The sequence below is a fragment of the Entelurus aequoreus genome, linkage group LG25 (genome assembly GCF_033978785.1).
Source record: "Entelurus aequoreus isolate RoL-2023_Sb linkage group LG25, RoL_Eaeq_v1.1, whole genome shotgun sequence".
Taxonomy (NCBI): domain Eukaryota; kingdom Metazoa; phylum Chordata; class Actinopteri; order Syngnathiformes; family Syngnathidae; genus Entelurus; species Entelurus aequoreus.
Window position 1 is genome coordinate 21,132,889 of NC_084755.1, and position 20,484 is coordinate 21,153,372.

The 20,484-nt window shown below is 40.8% G+C and overlaps 1 long non-coding RNA gene across 1 annotated transcript in view; it reads left to right on the top strand.

Moving 5' to 3' along the window:
- LOC133642873 (uncharacterized) overlaps positions 1-20,484 on the top strand; it is a 49,610-nt gene that overhangs the window by 22,803 nt on the left and 6,323 nt on the right. The window lies entirely within an intron of this gene.

The following is a 20,484-nucleotide window of genomic DNA, read 5'->3' on the forward strand; positions in this document are numbered from 1 at the left end:
ACGACACGCCCCCTGTGGATGTTGGCGAACAGCAGCTGAACTGTCAAAGGGAGTTTAGGCCTCTCCTTGTGCACTAACACTTTCCATGACAGAAAATAAGAGTACCAAATCATTTTCACAAAGGCCTCTTTTTTTATCCTCACTGTTCCCACTTATTCACTAGGATAGACACTTTATTTATCCCACAGTAGGGAAAAGTCGACAAAAAAAGGGGAAAACAAGAGGGAAACATCAAAGAACACAAAGACATAAGAGACATTAAACTAGCACAGAGATGATGCAACCAACCGCCACTTTTTTTCCTTTTTTTTCTTTTTTCTTTTTATTGAATACAAAAGTCAAGGCACCTTCAACATAACCAACAATCCACACATCAGGTTGAGCAAATCAATCAATCAATCAATCAATGTTTATTTATATAGCCCTAAATCACAAGTGTCTCAAAGGGCTGTACAAGCCACAACGACATCCTCGGTACAGAGCCCACATACGGGCAAGGAAAACTCACCCCAGTGGGACATCGATGTGAATGACTATGAGAAACCTTGGAGAGGACCGCATATGTGGGTAACCCCCCCTCCCGACATCAGAAAAACATGTCAAAGAAAGAAAACAAAAGCAAATACAGATAGAATATTAAATATTAATAAATAATAATAATAAAAAATATTTACAAAAGACAAAAAAGTACAAAATATCCATCCATTTTCTACCGCTTGTCCTTTTTGGGGTCGCGGGGGGTGCTGGAGCCTATCTCAGCTGCACATGAGCGGAAGGCGGGGTACACCCTGGACAAGTCGCCACCTCATCACAGGGCCAAGACAGATAGACAGACAACATTACCACTCACAATCACACACTAGGGTCAATTTAGTGTTGCCAATCAACCTATCCCCAAATCACTTTAAATGTTTTTAACAAAGATATCAATTTAATGGCTTTTGTACTTTTAATCATCCTCCAAGATTTGATTGATTAAAGTTAAAGTACCAATGATTGTCACACACACACTACGTGTGGTGAGATTATGTCTACATTTGACCCATCACCCTCACCCCCTGGGAGTTGAGGGGAGCAGTGAGCAGCGGTGGCCACGCCCGGGAATCATTTTTGGTGATTTAACCCCAAATTCCAACCCTTGATGCTGAGTGCCAAGCAGGGAGGTAATGGGTCCCATTTTTATAGTCTTTGGTATGACTCGGCCGGGGTTTGAACTCACGACCTACCCATCTCAGGGCGGACACTCTAACCACAAGGCCACTGAGCAATTAGAAGCCAATTAGAAAATGTAGGCCTTACTTTCATAAATCGACATTTATGTACAAAACATTTTGCCTGGAGCATAATAATGTTGACAAACATTTCTGCGTTACAGTCGTTTATAAAAATACCAAATTTGATCTCTTCTATAGAGAATGGGGACATCTCCACACCCTTGTTTCTCAGCCAATCTCTGATCTCCTCCCAAAACACATGTACAGTCTCACATTCCACAAACAGATGATTGACATCCTCTACAGCTCCACATATATAACAGCCATCAACCTCCATGTTAAAATTAAGTTTAAAAAAATCCTTTGAAGGGTATATTCCATTAATAATTTGAAATTGTATTTCTTTAATTTTGGGAAGAATTGGGTATGTAATATATCTTGTCCTTATTTTCCTTAGCTCAACGTTTGTAAACTCCTTCAGTATATATTGTCTATGAACTGTGCCCGAAAAATATTTTTTCACTAAAACTGCCCTCATCTATTTGTTGGAACATTTTTCATCACAGAAATGAACATCTTCAATATTAAGGTTTCTCAGACAAGGGGTAGTATTTGAATATAAAACATCCTGAGTCACCATAGATTTTAAGGATAGAGGTATTGCTTTAGTGATCTTTTGAAACCCAACTGCGACTTTAGAGACGCTTTTTATACATGCAACTACCAAAGTAAAACACAACGGAAAAACCCCCAAAAATAGCAATAAATAATACTTATTGCGCTTTTCGATTGCACCATTCATTGACGAACAACAAAACAGAGCAAAAACACCATTTCAACACCCACATACACCGCAGTGGCCTCTGCAGTGCTCCACGTCATCGTCTGGTGGGGTGAGGAGCAGTACAGTCAGAGACTGGAACAGGCCCAACAAAGCAACCAAGCGAGCCAATTCAGTCCTAGGCTGCCCACTAGCTCTAGTCCGACATCCAGTCCGCGCGGATTTGCTAGAATCTGTCCCGGCTATGTCTAATGCAAGGCTTGGCCATATTTTCATATTTCAACTCACTAAATGGCTGATATACTCGTAAATAAAGTCCTACATTAAAACAGAAGCAATAGGTTCACACTGTAGTCAAAAGTATCTAGGAGCCCTGTGCTGTTTTTAAGGACCTACTGCAAAAACACTAGTCAAAAATAATTTATATAACAGGAGCTGCCTGTTGTTTTTAATAGATGCACTGGGGAAAAAATCACTAGTCAGGGATCCTCAGTCTATCTGCTGTCCTAAGGATGTATTGGAAAAAAGATCAGGAAGCTTAAATATATGACTGAAGTATAAGAACCCATGGCAAAAATGACTGGATGAACTGTATGACTGGAGCACTTTGCTGTTTTTAAAAATGTACTTAGAAAAAATAAAACTTAAATCTTAGTTTTAACTAGTTAAGATTTTATATATGACTAGAGTGCTTGGCTGTTTTTAATGACATCGCACTTAACTACATCTCGGGGTTTTTTAAAATAACTTTTTCAAGCATGTTGTACATGTATTAAGTGTTAAATTAAGTTGTATTTATGTATGTAAATTAAGTGTTAAATTAAGTTGTATTTATGTATGTCCTACGGTGCGGTTATTGTCTTATTTTCTATTAATATAATCTGGCGATCGATAAAGATATTCATCAAGCGGGGCTTCCTTTTGCGGGTTAAGGATGAACAACGCTTACAACAACGGGTGGATAATCTTCGTGCTATCTTCACAGCGACAATCTCAAATTGATCACCGTTTGACAAAACAACTTATTGATGCACTTCATCTTCACCTCCTACCTCATAAATAACACATTTGTGAGACTTTGACGTGATCAATGTCAAAAGACAATTTGGTGTGGAACTTCAGGCTAACTGAGCCTGCTAACAGCTATCAACAGCTGTCTGGGCAAAGTGGAGATGAACTCTCTTGATTCAAGATGCTCTTCATCTTTGACATCGATAACACAGCTTTGGCATTAGCTAGGTGAAATAACAACGCAGGACACGCATTGCTAACAAAACAGAATGCTAACAAGTAACAGCAAAGCTACTTGTTGACCAAGTTGTTGCTAAACAACACGCTTGGAAGCCCAGTTTTAACTTAAGAAGAATTACCAAGATGTGACAAAGTATTTCCACGTCGTGGCCATGTTGTAGTGGCCGGGTGACAATGGAGGATCCTCCAGGCTACCAATGAGTACAGTAATCTACAGTATAACACACTCAATGCTATTATATTGATGGCGCCACTGTAGTAGCTGCTGTTGGCAGGAGCTCTGTGCTCTTGAGTCATCCTTTTGTGTTTCCCTCTTGTTTTCATGTGTTATTATATATATATATATATATTGTTTTGCCTTTTGGTTCGGGACCCTTTGGGACTGTTTGACAAGGGGTGGCACTTTCGTGACTTCTGCTGTGCTTTTTTGTGGACTTCTGGATCTGCCTCCCAAGAGCCTTTTGGCCATGGAGACCAGCTGCTGGGTCTTTGCCACACCAGAGTCAGTTTGGAGAGACTGGAGGAGATGCGGATGAAGAGACAGGGCTGCGGAGATAGCACTGAGCGCCGGGACGGACAGGCTTCACAGTGTCTTGGCTAAATGAGCCGGTATCGGACACCTCAGTCTCCTTAGACCAGGGGTGCTCACACTTTTTCTGCAGGCGAGCTACTTTTCAATTGATCAAGTCGCGGGGATCTACCTCATTCATATTTATAATTTATATTTACTTATTTATGAAATATATGTTTTTGTTAACAAGTTAAAGGTGTTTAATGATAATGCAAGCATGTTTAACACATATAGTTAATATTGTTAATAAATTAAAGGTGTTTAATGATAATACAAGAATGTTTAATACATATAGTTAATATTGTTAACAAGTTAAAGGTTTTTAAAGATAATGCAAGCATGTTTAACACATATAGTTAATATTGTTAACAAGTTAAAGGTGGTTGATGATAATACAAGCATGTTTAACACATATAGTTAATATTGTTAATAAATTAAAGGTGTTTAATGATAATACAAGAATGTTTAATACATATAGTTAATATTGTTAACAAGTTAAAGGTGTTTAAAGATAATGCAAGCATGTTTAACACATATAGTTAATATTGTTAACAAGTTAAAGGTGTTTAAAGATAATACAAGCATGTTTAACACATGTAGTTAATATTGTTAACAAGTTAAAGGTGTTTAAAGATAATACAAGCATGTTTAACACATATAGTTAATATTGTTAAGTTAAAGGTGTTTAAAGATAATACAAGCATGTTTAACACATATAGTTAATATTGTTAACAAGTTAAAGGTGTTTAAAGATAATACAAGCATGTTTAACACATATAGTTAATATTGTTAACAAGTTAAAGGTGTTTAAAGATAATACAAGCATGTTTAACACATGTAGTTAATATTGTTAACAAGTTAAAGGTGTTTAAAGATAATACAAGCATGTTTAACACATATAGTTAATATTGTTAAGTTAAAGGTGTTTAAAGATAATACAAGCATGTTTAACACATATAGTTAATATTGTTAACAAGTTAAAGGTGTTTAAAGATAATGCAAGCATGTTTAACACATATAGATTCCTTTCTTTCATGAAGACAAGAATATAAGTTGGTGTATTACCTGATTCTGATGACTTGCATTGATAGGAATCAGACAGTGGTGCTGATAACGTCCGCATTTTCAAATGGAGGAGAAAAAAAGTCCTCCTTTCTGTCCAATACCACATGAAAGTGGTTGGTTTTTGGCATCTTATTTGTCCATCTTCCATACTCCTTTGTATACACTTTACAAGAAATACATTGGCGGCAAACTTCGTAGCTTGCTAGCTTGTGCATGCCAGCTTTCTGAGACTCTTATGTTGTTAGCGCAGGCAGGATGAAGCAGCGCTTTTATTGTGCAACTGTGCAGTCGGTCTTTGAAGTTTTGACGACAGGTACGGCGCCAGAGTCTGTTGAAATAAAAAGAGTTTCTTGCCTTCCTGTCGGTAATTTGTTCTTAATAATGAGCTGGCAGCAGCCAGCGTCATCTCAGAAGACCCTCAGGTGCCGTGAATGTCAATCAAGTGATGAAAGTGACGTCATAGTGAAGATTTATGATCGTACAGTTTTAGGACTATTTTTTTAATGCCTGGCTGGGGATCGACTGACACACCCTCCGTGATTGACCGGTAGATCGCGATCGACGTAATGAGCACCCCTGCCATAGACGCATCCTCGCTCATCCATGCGGACTGGACACTGGCCGAGTTAGTGGGCAGCCGAGAGTGTAGTCGGCTCTCTTGGTTGCTTTGTTGGGTCTGCTCCTTTCTCTGGCCATGCTCCCTCCACCCCAGCAGACGATGGCGTGGAACACCGCAGAAGCCACCACAGTGTATATGTTTCTTTTACTTTTTATTCATATCTGTATGTAGAAGTGGCTGGTGGCATCAGCTCTGCTCTTTTAATGTCTTTAAAGGCCTACTGAAATTTTTTTTTTTTATTAAAACGGGGATAGCAGATCCATTCTATGTGTCATACTTGATCATTTCGCGATATTGCCATATTTTTGCTGAAAGCATTTAGTAGAGAACATCGACTAAAAAGTTTGCAACTTTTGGTCGCTGATAAAAAAAGCCTTGCCTGTACCGGAAGTAGCGTGACGTCACAGGTTGAAAGGCTCCTCACATTTCCCCATTGTTTACACCAGCAGCGAGAGCGATTCGGACCGGGAAAGCGACGATTACCCCATTAATTTGAGCGAGGATGAAAGATTCGTGGATGAGGAACGTGAGAGTAAATGGGTTATACTTATATAGCGCTTTTCTACCTTCAAGGTACTCAAAGCGCTTTGACACTATTTCCACATTCACCCATTCACACACACATTCACACACTGATGGCGGGAGCTGCCATGCAAGGCCCTAACCACGACCCATCAGGAGCAAGGGTGAAGTGTCTTGCTCAAGGACACAACGGACGTGACGAGGTTGGTAGAAGGTGGGGATTGAACCAGGAACCCTCAGGTTGCTGGCACGGCCACTCTCCCAACTGCGCCACGCCGTCCCCGAGAGTGAAGGACTAGACTGCAGTGCAGGACGTATCTTTTTTCGCTCTGACCGTAACTTAGGTACAAGGGTTCATTGGATTCCACACTTTCTCCTTTTTCTATTGTGGATCACGGATTAGTATTTTAAACCACCTCGGATACTATATCCTCTTGAAAATGAGAGTCGAGAATGCAAAATGGACATTCACAGTGACTTTTATCTCCACGACAATACATCGGCGAAACACTTTAGCTACGGAGCTAACGTGATAGCATCGGGCTTAACTGCAGATAGAAACAAAAGAAATAAGCCCCTGACTGGAAGGATAGACAGAAAATCAACAATACTATTAAACCCTGGACCTGTAACTACACGGTTAATGCTTTCCAGCCTGGCAAAGCTTAACAATGCTGTTGCTAACGACGCCATTGAAGCTAACTTAGCTACGGGACCTCACAGAGTTATGCTAAAAGCATTAGCTATCCACCTACGCCAGCCCTCATTTGCTCATCAACACCTGTGCTCACCTGCGTCCCAGCGATCGACGGCGTGACGAAGGACTTCACCCGATCATCGATGCGGTTGGCGGCTAGCGTCGGATAGCGCGTCTTCCATTCAAATCAAAGTTCTCCTGGTTGTGTTGCTGCAGCCAGCCGCTAATACACCGATCCCACCTACAGCTTTCTTCTTTGCAGTCTCCATTGTTCATTAAACAAATTGCACAAGATTCACCAACACAGATGTCCAGAATACTGTGGAATTTTGTAGGAATGTCCGATAATGGCTTTTTGCCGATATCCGATATTCCGATATTGTCCAACTCTTTAATTACTGATACCGATATCAACCGATACCGATATTAACCGATATATGCAGTCGTGGAATTAACACATTATTATGCCTAATTTGGACAACCATGTATGGTGAAGATAAGGTACTTTTTAAAAAAAATAATAAAATAAGATAACTAAATTAAAAACATTTTCTTGAATAAAAAAGAAAGTAAAACAATATAAAAACAGTTACATAGAAACTAGTAATTAATGAAAATGAGTAAAATTAACTGTTAAAGGTTAGTACTATTAGTGGACCAGCAGCACGCACAATCATGTGTGCTTACAGACTGTATCCCTTGCAGACTGTATTGATATATATTGATATATAATGTAGGAACCAGAATATTGATAACAGAAAGAAATGGGGGGAGGGAGGTTTTTTGGGTTGGTGCACTAATTGTAAGTGTATCTTGTGTTTTTTATGTTGATTTATAATTTAAAAAAACGATACAGATAATAAAAAAACCGATACCGATAATTTCCGATATTACATTTTAACGCATTTATCGGCCGATAATATCGGCAGGCCGATATTATCGGACATCCCTAGAATTTTGCAATGAAAACAGAGCTGTTTGTATTGGATACAATGGTGTCCGAATACTTCCGTTTCAACCATTGACGTCACGCGCAAACGTCATCATACATAGACGTTTTCAACCGGAAGTTACCCGGGAAATTTAAAATTGCACTTTATAAGTTAACCCGGCCGTATTGGCATGTGTTGCAATGTTAAGATTTCATCATTGATATATAAACTATCAGACTGCGTGGTCGGTAGTAGTGGGTTTCAGTAGGCCTTTAATGTCCTTTGTGTTCTTTGATGTTTGATGTTTCCCTCTTACACACATGTAAGAGTGATGTGTGCTATGGCTATGAGTTGTTTTTTCCCTTGGCCTCAGTCTGGACCCCCTCTCCAGGGGCCCTGGCTTAGACCGATTTTTTTTTCTCACCCCCCCCCCATTGTTTACCTGTATCTCAGCTTTTTTGTAAGGGGCGCCAGAAGTTGGCAGACCCGTCAGCGATCCTGTTCTGTCTCCCTGTAATGTTTGTCTGATCTTGAATGGGATTGTGCTGAAAATGTTAATTTCCCCTCGTGGATTAATAAAGTATTTCTGATTCTATATTGGGTAAAACAAATGTATAGGTGACTATATCGGTGCTATTTCATGTTTAAAGAGCTTTTTACGCTCTAACTATGAAAATATTTGATGTATTAATAATAATCCTACTTTTAGGTACCAATGTACAGCGATAAATTAGAGACGACTGTTTTGAAAAAAAAAAGGTAGTCAAAGATCCCATGTAAGATCGGTAGGTTGGAGTTCAAATCCCAGCCGAGTCATACCAAAGACTATAAAAATGGGACCCATTACCTCCCTGCTTGGCACTCAGCATCAAGGGTTGGAATTGGGGGTTAAATCACCAAAATGATTCCCAGGCGCGGCGCCGCTGCTGCCCACTGCTCCCCAAGGGGATGGGTCAAATGCAGAGGACAAATTTCACCACACGTAGTGTGTGTGTGACAATCATTGGTACTTTAACTTTAACTTAACTTTATAAAAGGAGCGGTTTGCAAAAAAAAAAAAATTACAAGTCTAAGACTATGTTCACACTGCAGGTCAAAGTGGCTCACATCAGATTTTTTCAAAATGGGATTTTTTTCCAGCTGACTGTTTACACTGCAAGTAAAATGTGATCTTTATCAGACACCAGTAGAAACACGCCCCAATGTGGCTGCGACATCACTTGCATGTGCAGTTCGATAAAGTTTTTTATCTTTTTATGGCTGTTAAGTAGAAGCAACACGCACTTCAGCGTGGATCTTCGTTAGCTTTATTTTTCAACTCACTTACATAAAGGCCTTGCACAATGTACGTAACATGTAAGCAAATACCCCACAGCGTCAATTCCGGCCCTTCAACAATCGCTATTACTTCCGATTCATATATATAGTACAGGCCAAATGTTTGGACACACCTTCTCATTCAATGTGTTTTCTTTATTTCCATGACTATTTACATTGTAGATTGTCGCTGAAGGCATCACAACTATGAATGAACACATGTGGAGTTATGTACCTAACAAAAAAAGGTGAAATAACTGAAAACATGTTTTATATTCTAGTTTCGTCAAAAAAGACACCCTTTGCTCTGATTACTGCTTTGCACACTCTTGGCATTCACTCGATGAGTTTCAAGAGGTAGTCACCTTAAATGGTTTTAACTTCACAGGTGTGCTTGAAGCTCATCGAGAGAATGCCAAGAGGTGCAAAACAGTAATCAGAGCAAAGGGTGGCTATTTTGAAGAAACTACAATATCGAACATGTTTTCAGTTATTTCACCTTTTCATGGTTTTGATGCCTTCAGTGACAATCTACAATGTAAATAGTCATGAAAATAAAGAAAACATATTGAATGAAGAGAAGGTGTGTCCAAACTTTTGGCCTGTACTGTACATAATATATGTGTCTTCATATATTACACATAGCCAATTATTTACGCACTATTAACTCGTGATGCACCGAAAAGTCGACCGCCGAAAAAATACTTCTCTCACCGAAAACAGATGTTGTGATGACGTATCCACTTCCACTGACGTCTTGCGTATTTTCCTCCGCACACGAATGACAGAGATGACGTAAAATTTGCAATTAGGTCGCATTTCCGTTCAGACTAAAGTCACAGTTGAAAAGATTCAATCGAGGGCAGCACGGTGAAACACGGGTTAGTTTGTGTGCCTCACAATAAAAAGGTTCTGGGTTCGATCCCCGGGCTCAGGGTCTTTCTGTGTGGAGTTTGCATGTTCTCCCCTCCAGGTACTCCGGCTTCCTCCCACCTCCAAAAACATGCACCTGGGGATAGGTTGATTAGCAACACTAAATTGGCCCTAGTGTGTGAATGTGAGTGTGAATGTTGTCTGTCTATCTGTGTTGGCCCTGTGATGAGGTGGTGACTTGTTCAGGGTGTACACCACCTTCCACCCGAGTGCAGCTGGGATAGGGTCCATCACCCCTCGCGACACCGAGAGGGACAAGCGGTATAAAATTAATTTGAATTACTTCCTAATGTGGCCTGTATTTGATGCGAAAAGATCATATTTTAAGCACTTTGGAGTGTTTAGACTGCCAAAAAATATCCGATCTGTGTCACTCCAGGGCAAAAAATCTAATTTGGTGTGCAGTTTAAATGGGACCTAAGATTTTTTTTATTTAACAAGAGTGTGCTAGTATTTTTAAGAATCAAAAATCCAACTTTTTAATTGATTTATGGGCCGGTCTGATGTCATTTAAGTATGAAAATTGTCCCATGGTCTAGGCCTGTGGCAGCAATCATTATACATTCATTTGTATTTATTTTTTTGTGTATGTATTAGTTTATATAACAGGTTTAAATTTGCTCACAGAAATCAGTTAATCAGTGGCAATCAGTGTTGGGTTGGTTACTGAAAACCAATAACTAGTTACATTTACTAGTTTCTTTATTTCAAAAGTAACTCAGTTACTAACTCAGTTACTTACACCAAAAAGTAATGCGTTACTGTGCAAAGTAACTATTTAGTTACTTCTATTTTTTATTTTTTTAAAGCCCCCTTTAATGCCCTTTTAGCCTTCATTTTAGTACTGTTATTGCACTGGAGAATAATACAGTCTGTTGATCAACTTGACATGCATTTGCATCACTGAACTCTGCTAAGCAATGTGGTCTACATACAACACACAAAGACAAAGATATGTTTCAAAGGGCCAATTTGTTTCAGACCAGAACAAATTGACAAAACTATTTTAAATAGCAGCAACATAACATACATAAGTAACAAACAGCATAATAACAACTGATAGCTGTGAACCAAGGAAGGCACACACTACATACACAAAGCCTAACCAGGTGTTTTTTTCTCTCAAGGAATTCTGAAATAAAATCATGTCTGAAGCCCAGAACACTCTACGCATTTCCCCAGTTTTAGTTTAGAGATAAGGAAAGATTGGCCTGGCCCACTAGGATCCCTCTTTATGTTTGTGAACTTTATAGTCTATACATTTAGAGTGATGTGATAATCAAACACTCTAGAAGTCTAGAATGAAAGAGTGTATAAGAGAATTGACAGAGTGTTTACCTTCGGTGCTGAATGATGAGCAGAGGCAGAGTTTGGAGTGTTTTCTTTAGCTCGCTTTCCATTTTTATGTGCTCACTGTCCACTGTGTCCAGGTACGTGGAAAATGTTTTCCGTGCCATTTGCTGTTTAACGCCCGACATCATGCTAATTAGCTGCCTGAAAGCGTGTGACTCCACTGTAGAAATAGCCTGCATATCTTCTAGTACATACGCTGCAATGGCTCTATCAATGTTGTCCTGGCTAGCAGTCCCTCTGTTAAAATCCAGCCGCTGTTGCTTAGATGGTGTTGGAGGTGAAGTGTGTCTCTCTTCACTAGAATCGTCAAAGCATGTTGCTTTTGTAGCTGTTTCAGCAGATTTTAATTGCTGTTTTGGGCAGTAGATGGGATCGTTGATCCAAGACACAACTTACATTAAACTAAAATTTTATTTTCTTTGTGCTCGACAAAAGAAAAGTAGTGACAATATCTCCATGTTAAGAAACTCGACTTTGGCTCCGCCATGATGTCTTGTTAGTAAACACAGACACAACCCCCCCCCCCCCCACACACACACACACACACACACACACACACATACACAGCGCGCCTCTTCTCCCGCGCCTCTTCTGCAGCTCTCCAGTAAAACACACTCAGATCTTCTCAGTTTCTAGACGATACTACATAAAAAATAACGTAAAATAACGCAGTAATGCATCATGCAGTAACGTTAACTGAGTTACTGAATATAAAAAATAACGCGTTAGACTAGTAGTTACCGCCGAAAATAACGGCGTTACAGTAACGCGTTACTTTGTAATTAGCGTTAGTCCCAACACTGGTGTTAAACAAGTACCTTTAAGGAGCACTGCCCCAGTGTGAGCGATGCAATGGTGCATAATTAACCATTTAGCGTGTGGGCGAGGAGAATCATTTTCCACATTTTGCTAACTGTTTTCCATTCTTTAATCATAATATCACATCCTCTTCAGTCACTGGACACATTGAGGTTCCAAGTCATGAGGACCGGGTGTGTGCACACCCACACACAAAAAGCTCTATTCATGACTTTCGGCACGCACATCAGAGGACAGCAGAAGAGATCTGGCTTTGTAAAAACAAAGAGGGCAAACAGATCACTGCGGGCATCTTCTCGGTGCAGGGGTGTGCAATCAAACACATGTCGTGCAAAAGAAGTAGCCTAATTTGTCTCCCAAGTGAAAGTACAGATGTGATAATGAGTCTTCCAAATCTCACCTGCTGCCAGCACAGTATTGATATCCTTGGAGGGGAAATCTTTACATTTTGGACAATATTTTATTCTATTTTGCTTTAAGCCAAATATGTTATATCTAAGCATTGGAAGATATTCAATATGTCAATTAAATGAATGATAAATAGGTCGGTATCTTTTTCAAGCTTTGATAATTGCCATACAGTATGTATGCAATGTTTGGGTTACAAGAGCGGTCACTCTTTTGTATGTAGCTGCGTACTAAGCGGCAATATTGATAACCGCTTTAAAACTCCCGACAGTTGGCATTACCGTATTAAATTAAAATCATTGAAAAAACGTTAGTGATAACCACACTTTGAATAGGACTAGCGTTAGCTTGCTAGCGAGCTTATATTCTAACATGAAAACAAGCGACATTGACAGCTTAAATTCTAACATGAAAACAATCGACATTGACGTCTTTTCCCATTAAGAAACGTCACACTCCATTCTTAACTTGTACAAACACATTACTGTAAACAACTAAGACACAGTATTCGCATTGGACATAAAGACTATGCTGTCTTTACACACTGTAAAGTGATCAATAAAAACTCCACAATGTCAAGTTGAAATAGACGGACGTCCGTTCAACAGGAAATGAGCGCGCGTGATGTCACATAAACCAGAAGTAAACGTAACTGATCCCACGATTTGCATTTATACAAAAAAACATTCCAAAACGTTTATAAATTAATAAGGAGCAAGATGAACATATTTAAACACACAAAAAAAATAGTACGGCTCTTATGGAGTGTAGAGAATGCATAGATTTTAAGTGTTCTTTCTTTATCCATAGTCATGTTTAAAGCAGCTAATATTTTCCCATGTGTACACTTTGTGTTTTTTCGTTATGTTCGTTAGTAAACTAGTGTTTCACCTTGAAGGCGCTGTAATGTCTACTGTGAGTATAATGTACTCCCTTTCTGTGGAGAAAGCCTTATCTGTTTAGAACAAAAGCTGTATTTCTTTCTGGGCGGGAGGGGCTGTTTTCGCTCTAAATAAGCTGAGTCTTTTTGTTTGATTTTTAGACTGCTTCTTGATGCTGCTATTATAGCATTGCAAGGGCTGGTCTCCTAATGCTTTGGTAAAACTTGGTAATATTGCTGTTCTGTCTCGGTGGTCCTTCTTACTCAACATATATGTCATCCGAAAGAACTTGGGCTTGACCAGTGTGTGACCAGGAAGACTGGTTGGATGCAACAGAAGCCAGAACAATATTTAATGTTGCATCTGCTGAGAAAGTTTCTTGTGTGGCTATTCATTTTAGTTGTTAAAAAAAAAAAAGCAATTTGAGCACATTCAACAGTACCGCAATAATGATGATAACTATGAGCATTTTGGTCAAAATAACTCTTTTAGCCATTTTATTTAATGTTTTGGTTGTGTATATTTGAGAGTCTCCTACACCATCCTTAACAGAGACAGAAAATATGTTATTTCTTTTGGTTGTGCAACATTTTGCTAACGAAGTATCCATCCATCCATTTTCTACCGCTTGTCCCTCTTGGGGTTGTGGAGGTGCTGGAGTATATTTTATTTTATTTTTACTACTTGTTTCTTGTTTTTTTTCATTCAAATTGGATATTTAATAGTTTACATTCCAATTACAATGTTAAAATATACGAGAAATACAAGTGTATTGCATTTGAAGATCTGAGCCGAGGATGTCGTTGGGGCTTGTGCAGCCCTTTGAGACACTTGTGGTTAAGGGCTATATAAATAAACTTTGATTGATGATTGATTGATTGATATTTGCATTATTATTATGTATTATTATTTCATCTTTGGTTAATTTGGTCTCAAAATGATGTTGGCAATAATATCGTTTATCAGCAAAAATTTGTAGCTCAATATATTGTCCAGAACATTTTTTTACCGGCCCAGGCCTAGTCATATCTGCGGCATACCCCAAAACATTAAGCCCAACAGAATAAACACAGTCAAAGATAAATTCCTTATCAACAATCAATCTTTCTTTTAATGCTATTTTTTGGCTAAACCGCCTTTTACTTAATCGAGACATGGACTCCAAATTCTCTGCTGAGGTGGAATATGGGCCAAAGAACAAACCATAAATGATTCTCCCCCCTCTATCCGGAGGATAACACTAACCAAGAGGAAATTCCGATGAAGTCTGCTGTCTAGTTCCGAAGTGACTTGTATAAATCAAACTCTGTATGGGCAAAAGTATCACGACAGCTGGTCTTACAGCTGAAGGAGAGAACAGGAAATTTGTCTCCTCATTGCAGCTTTCATTATTCGAGGAAGAGAGAATTGTTTTCAACACCAGTGATGTTGGAAAGCGTCACTATTGTAGTTCATCCCAATGATGTTTGATGGGGGGCTTTCGCAACAAAATCATTTCAGCATGACTTTGTGAACCTTGCTTGGCTAATACTTAGGCCTTTAAATTCCCTAAGGAACACAGGCCATTGATGAAACTCCTCCATCCCCTTCGGTCTTGTGCCCTCCGCTCCAGTTGTTGCCATGACAGCCCTTGCGCCTTCATCTCCTGCTCTGTGGTTCTTCTCCAGGTGGTTCTAGGCCTTCCTCTCTTCCTCTTACCTTGCGGGTTCCATGTTAGAGCATGTTTCGTGATTGATCTATTGTGTCTACGCAGTGTGTGACCAATCCAGTTCCATATCCTCCTCCTGATTTGTGTTTCTATTGTGTCTTGTCTAGTGAGGTCCCACAGGTTGGCATTGAAGATGGTGTTAGGCCAGTAGATACTTAGGAGGCGACGGAGGCAGCGGTTGAAAAATATCTGTATTTTGTTGAGTTGGTAGTGATCTTCTAGGTTTCTGAACTGTAGAGAAAGGTGGATTTGACGTTTGAGTTGAACATTTGCAGTTTGGTCTCGAGTGATATGTTTTTTGCTTTCCAGATTTTATTTAAGATAATGAATGTGGTCCTTGCTTTTCCAATTCTGGCACTGACATCCTCCTCCGTTCCTCCGTCCACAGCAATAATGCTTCCTAGGTATGTAAAGGTGGCAACCTCTTCTAACTGGTTATGATCCATGTTTATTGGGGAGTTGTTCTTGTTGTTGATACACACTAACTTAGTTTTTGATGTGTTGATTTTGAGTCCAAGCGAAGCAGCTGTTGTTTCCAGTTTGCATGATTTTGTCAAAACGTGGACCTTGGGGTGTTGTGTTTTCCCGGAATGCAAAGGAAAGTTGGCGCGGGCAAGGCATGAAGGTAATGACATCTTTATTTTAACACTAACAAAAGGAATAAACAAAAAGCGCGCACAAGGGCGGAAGTACAAAACTTGGCTATAAAAACAAAAACTAGCACGAAGGCAGAACTATGGACAAAAAACAAAAGACACTAACTGTGGCATTAATCAATCAATCAATCAATGTTTATTTATATAGCCCTAAATCACTAGTGTCTCAAAGGTAAACAAAACTTACTTGCGATGACGTGAACAGGGCAGCATGGACTATGAAACAAGCAGCGTGAACTAAGCATGAAACCGTAGACATGACATGAAGCAGAGTGAGTAAGGATAATGTCACCAGGACGATCAACAGAAAAAGACAGGCTTAAATAACAGTGACATGATTAGTGACAGGTGCGCAAGTGCAAAACGTGAGACAGGTGCGTGACATGAGGACAGGTGAAAACTAATGGGTTGTCATGGAAACAAAACAAACAAGAGTGCACAAAGGGTCCAAAAACCAAACCGAACATAACCAAAACAAAACATGATCACACAGACATGACAGAGCACCTCCCTTAAGGACAGATACTAGATGTCCAAAACAAAAAAAATTAACAAGAGTCATGGGAGGGCGGGAGGGGGACATGGCGGTGGGTCGCCAGACCAAGTGGCCCCGAATCCACCGAGGCATAGTCATGTGGCGGCGGCGAGTGGAACGCTGCTGCAGCAGGCGAGGCGGGCGACTCGGGAACGGCCACATTCGTGGCCGACGAGGAGGCGGGCGCATCGTCATTGTGGCAGGCGGCGAAGCTTGGCGTGGCGAAGCTTGGCGTGGCGAAGCTTGGCGTGGCGAAGCTTGGCGTGGCGAAGCTTGGCATAGCGGGTCTTGGCTTGGGTCTTGGCTTGGGTCTTGGCGTCGTGGGGCTGCGACTGGCGGCACTTGGCGTCGTAGAGCTGCGACTGGCGGCACTTGGCGTGGAGCTGCTACTGGTGGCACTTGGCGTGGAGCTGCTACTGGAGGAACTTGGCGTGGTGCGGCTAGGTATGTTGCTAGCCTTGGAGCAGGGCGTGGAGCTAGCCGTGGCGTAGGTGCTAGCCTTGGTGCTGGTGCTAGCCTTGGCGCTGGTGCTAGCCTTGGAGCTAGCCGTTGTGCAGGTGGAGGTGGCCTAGCTGGGGGTTGCAGCTTGGCAGACCGAAAGACTGGTGGCGGCGGCCGGGCCGGAGGTTGCGGCTTAGCAGGCCGAAAGACTGGTGGCGGCGGCCGGGCTGGCGGCTGTGGCTTGGCATGGTGATGCTGAGTCACCCCACCCGTACAGTTCCCAGACCTAGCCCCCCCCCCCCCTCAAGGAGCGGATACCAGACTTGCTCCCCGCGGTCTGGAACCGTTTTTAGGGGTGGGTGGAGGGACGTCAGGAGGGGGGCAGAATCCTCCCCTTTGAATTGTCCAAAATGTCTTTCATTTTTTTCTAACTGGGATTGAGTGGGCGGAAAAAAAGAAAAGTCCTGTGATGTGGGCGGGGAATGAAAACTAGATGACTGGGATTGACTTGCTCTAATGTCCAAAAACATGTTCTGATAATGTTCAATCATGGTCTTTAAATCTTTTGTTGGAGGCGGGTGATCAAAAGTAAAAGAGTTGAAAAAAAAATCCTGGTCTGTGACGTCATCCTTGAGCTGCGGCGCTGGCAGCAGCCTGCTTCTGCCCGGAGTGGGAGGAGCCTGCGGGAGCGGTGCCTCCTGTACCCTCGCGGAAGGCTTTCCCGACGTCCCTCGTCTTGAGCGGCGCTTCCGTGGCTGGGTAGACGCGCCAACGTCGTCAGGGCACACAGAGCTCAATGGCACCAGTTTGCCGCCAGGACCCCAGACCAGGTCCTTGCGCTCAAAGGAGGAATAGCGCAGCGTCTCGGCCTCCATGGCGCGCAGCACCTCCCAAGAAGCCTCATTCAAACTGTATAACTTTCTTGCGGAAAAACGTTTTTGCTGGAGACATTCTGTCAAAACGTGTACCTTGGGGTGTTGTGTTTTCCCGGAATGCAAAGGAAAGTTGGCGCGGGCAAGGCGTGAAGTTAATGACATCTTTATTTTAACACTAACAAAAGGAATAAACAAAAATCGCATACAAGGGCGGAAGTACAAAACTTGGCTATCAAAACAAAAACTAGCACAAAGGCAGAACTATGGACAAAAAATAAAAGACACTAACTGTGGCATTAATAAACAACACTTACTTACGATGACGTGAACAGGGCAGCATGGACTATGAAACAAGCAGCGTGAACTAAGCATGAAACCGTAAACATGACATGAAGCAGAGTGAGTAAGGATAATGTCACCAGGACGATCAACAGAAAAAGACAGGCTTAAATAACAGTGACATGATTAGTGACAGGTGCGCGAGTGCAAAACGTGAGACAGGTGCGTGACATGAGGACAGATGAAAACTAATGGGTTGTCATGGAAACAAAACAAACAAGAGTTCACAAAGGGTCCAAAAACCAAACCGAACATAACCAAAACAAAACATGATCACACAGACATGACAGATTTCTACTGGATATGTTGGTGTGTGTGTGCTAGGAGTGCTAAATCATCAGCAAAATCCAGGTCTTCCAACTGCTCGGGCAGGCTCCACTGTACGCCGGTTCGGTTATTGCTTGTTGTTTGTGTCATGGTCCAGTCTATACAGAGGATGAACAGGAAGGGCGAGAGCATGCATCCCTGCCGCACCCCAGTCAGGACCTCAAAGGGCTCTGACAGGCAACCTTCATGGAGGACACAACACTGCATCCCTCAATAGGTGTTCTTGATGAGGTTAATCAACTTTGGGGGAATGCCATAGTGAGCCATCACTCTCCACAGCATTGCTTGGCTTGCATCTTGGATGGAAAAAAAGCCAACAATAAAGCATGCATTAATAAATAGCACAACAAGTAGTTTGGTGGATTCTATTTTTGTTGTAACAAGGCTTTTTTGCAATAAATCCTTCACTGTTTCTTACCCTTTTAAATGTTGCCACATTTGTAAGGAACATGCATGTGTGACACCAGTATGTAGGTTGTGCCCAGGAAAAATATGGCAAATTTTCTTTCCCATTGCCCGACAGTTTATATTGCTGTTGTAATTGACTCTCGTTTCAAGCTTCTGATACCCCCAGGTGCTGCTAATCATGTGTTATGTTCAGCACGTTAGTTGCACGTACGGCCATTGGATTGTAGAATCAAAGTGTGGAGATGACGCGGATGCTATGTTGATTACTGCATTGATACAGCAAGACATTTTGGTGAAGGTATGGAGTGGTGTGGGGAGAAATCTGATTCATTATTTGAGACAATCTCAATGCAGAAAGATATCGAGATGAGATTTTGCAACAATATAAATTAATATTTAGAAAATAACCTTATGCCCTTTAGTTACAAACAACATTTATAAGTCAATAGTGCAATATGACCAAACATAAGAAAAACTACTGTTAGCTCTTATTTCGTGAGTTTGTAATTAGGGACGGGTAGCGTTCACATTTGAATTGATACCGGTACTCAACGGTACCAATTTTCAGTACTTTTTTGTGTGTTAATGAATATTAATTGTTTTGTATAATAAGAGCAATTTTTTATTGCAACATTTAAAAATGAGCTGATTATGATAACTGCTGTCCAGCTGTTATATCTTGTTGTACTATCATCATATTATAATTTGCAAGTATGACATTAAATTGCAGTTACAGTTGCAAGTAAAATATGTTAGATGGCAGTAGTGTATAGTTTATGTGTATTTTTTTTGTTTGTTGTGCCCTAAAAAGTGCTAATACTGTGGTGTACTTATTACGCACCTGCTGTTTGATAGTAATGCGCATCTTAGTTGTAGTTTTCGTTAACAAATTTGGAGGTGTTGAAATAGCCCTGTAAAATCGCTAATGCTAATCAGTAGCCTGTCAATAGCAAAACTAATGTGTACTAGCATCAAGCTATTGCATTTTTGGAAAAGTGGAGCCTTACTTTACTCACGTTAGGAGTGTGTTTTTAGTCAATTACTTTATTGGCATAGAAAATTCCAACATTACCTAGAGGTAGTTTGGCTGAGTCCTCTGGCAGTGATTCTGGAGTGATTGCCAAGGGTGACGTCTCGCACAACCTAGGTAACCTAACATGTCACTGTTAGATTTTACATGAACCGGTGCCTGGTAGGACTGGCGGGATTCGGTTGATGCCGAGAAAGTACTGGATTCGGTAGCCATCCCTATTTGTAATGCACTTTGGTATCATAACTGTCGATATTTGTATTAATCCGCCCACCCGTTTACATCCAAGATGTCTAGCCTAGCTGTTAGCTTTTTTGCATCCTTCCACGGTGCGTAGTGTAGCATGATTAGCTATTCCTTGTCTTCTAGTCCTCCAGTGTTGATGATAATGATACTCGTTAGAAACAGTTTCTTTCTGCCATGGAGGCGAGGAGTGGTTTTGAAGCCGCATTGTGGAGAGGCGTTAGCTGTTACATTGCATAGAGGACGCCTTTGTTCGCTTATTGCTGTCAAATTTGCAGTTCACAGCTAGAATTTGTCGTCAACATGCATTATCACGATATAACGATAGCATTTAAAGCTCTATTGTCGGCCAAATTTATATCATTTGTATCGTATGTCTCGCAAACCTATACTGAGGTGCCTTTTTGTTATATGAATAAATTATTACATTTCCAAATTGTCTTATTTTTTAAACTTTAATCGTCCTATCAACCAAACACCAAACAAGAGTCAACAATATAACAAGATTTGGCAAATTTTTCTCGGGCACAACCCACATACTCAGCTCTGCTGCTAGTCA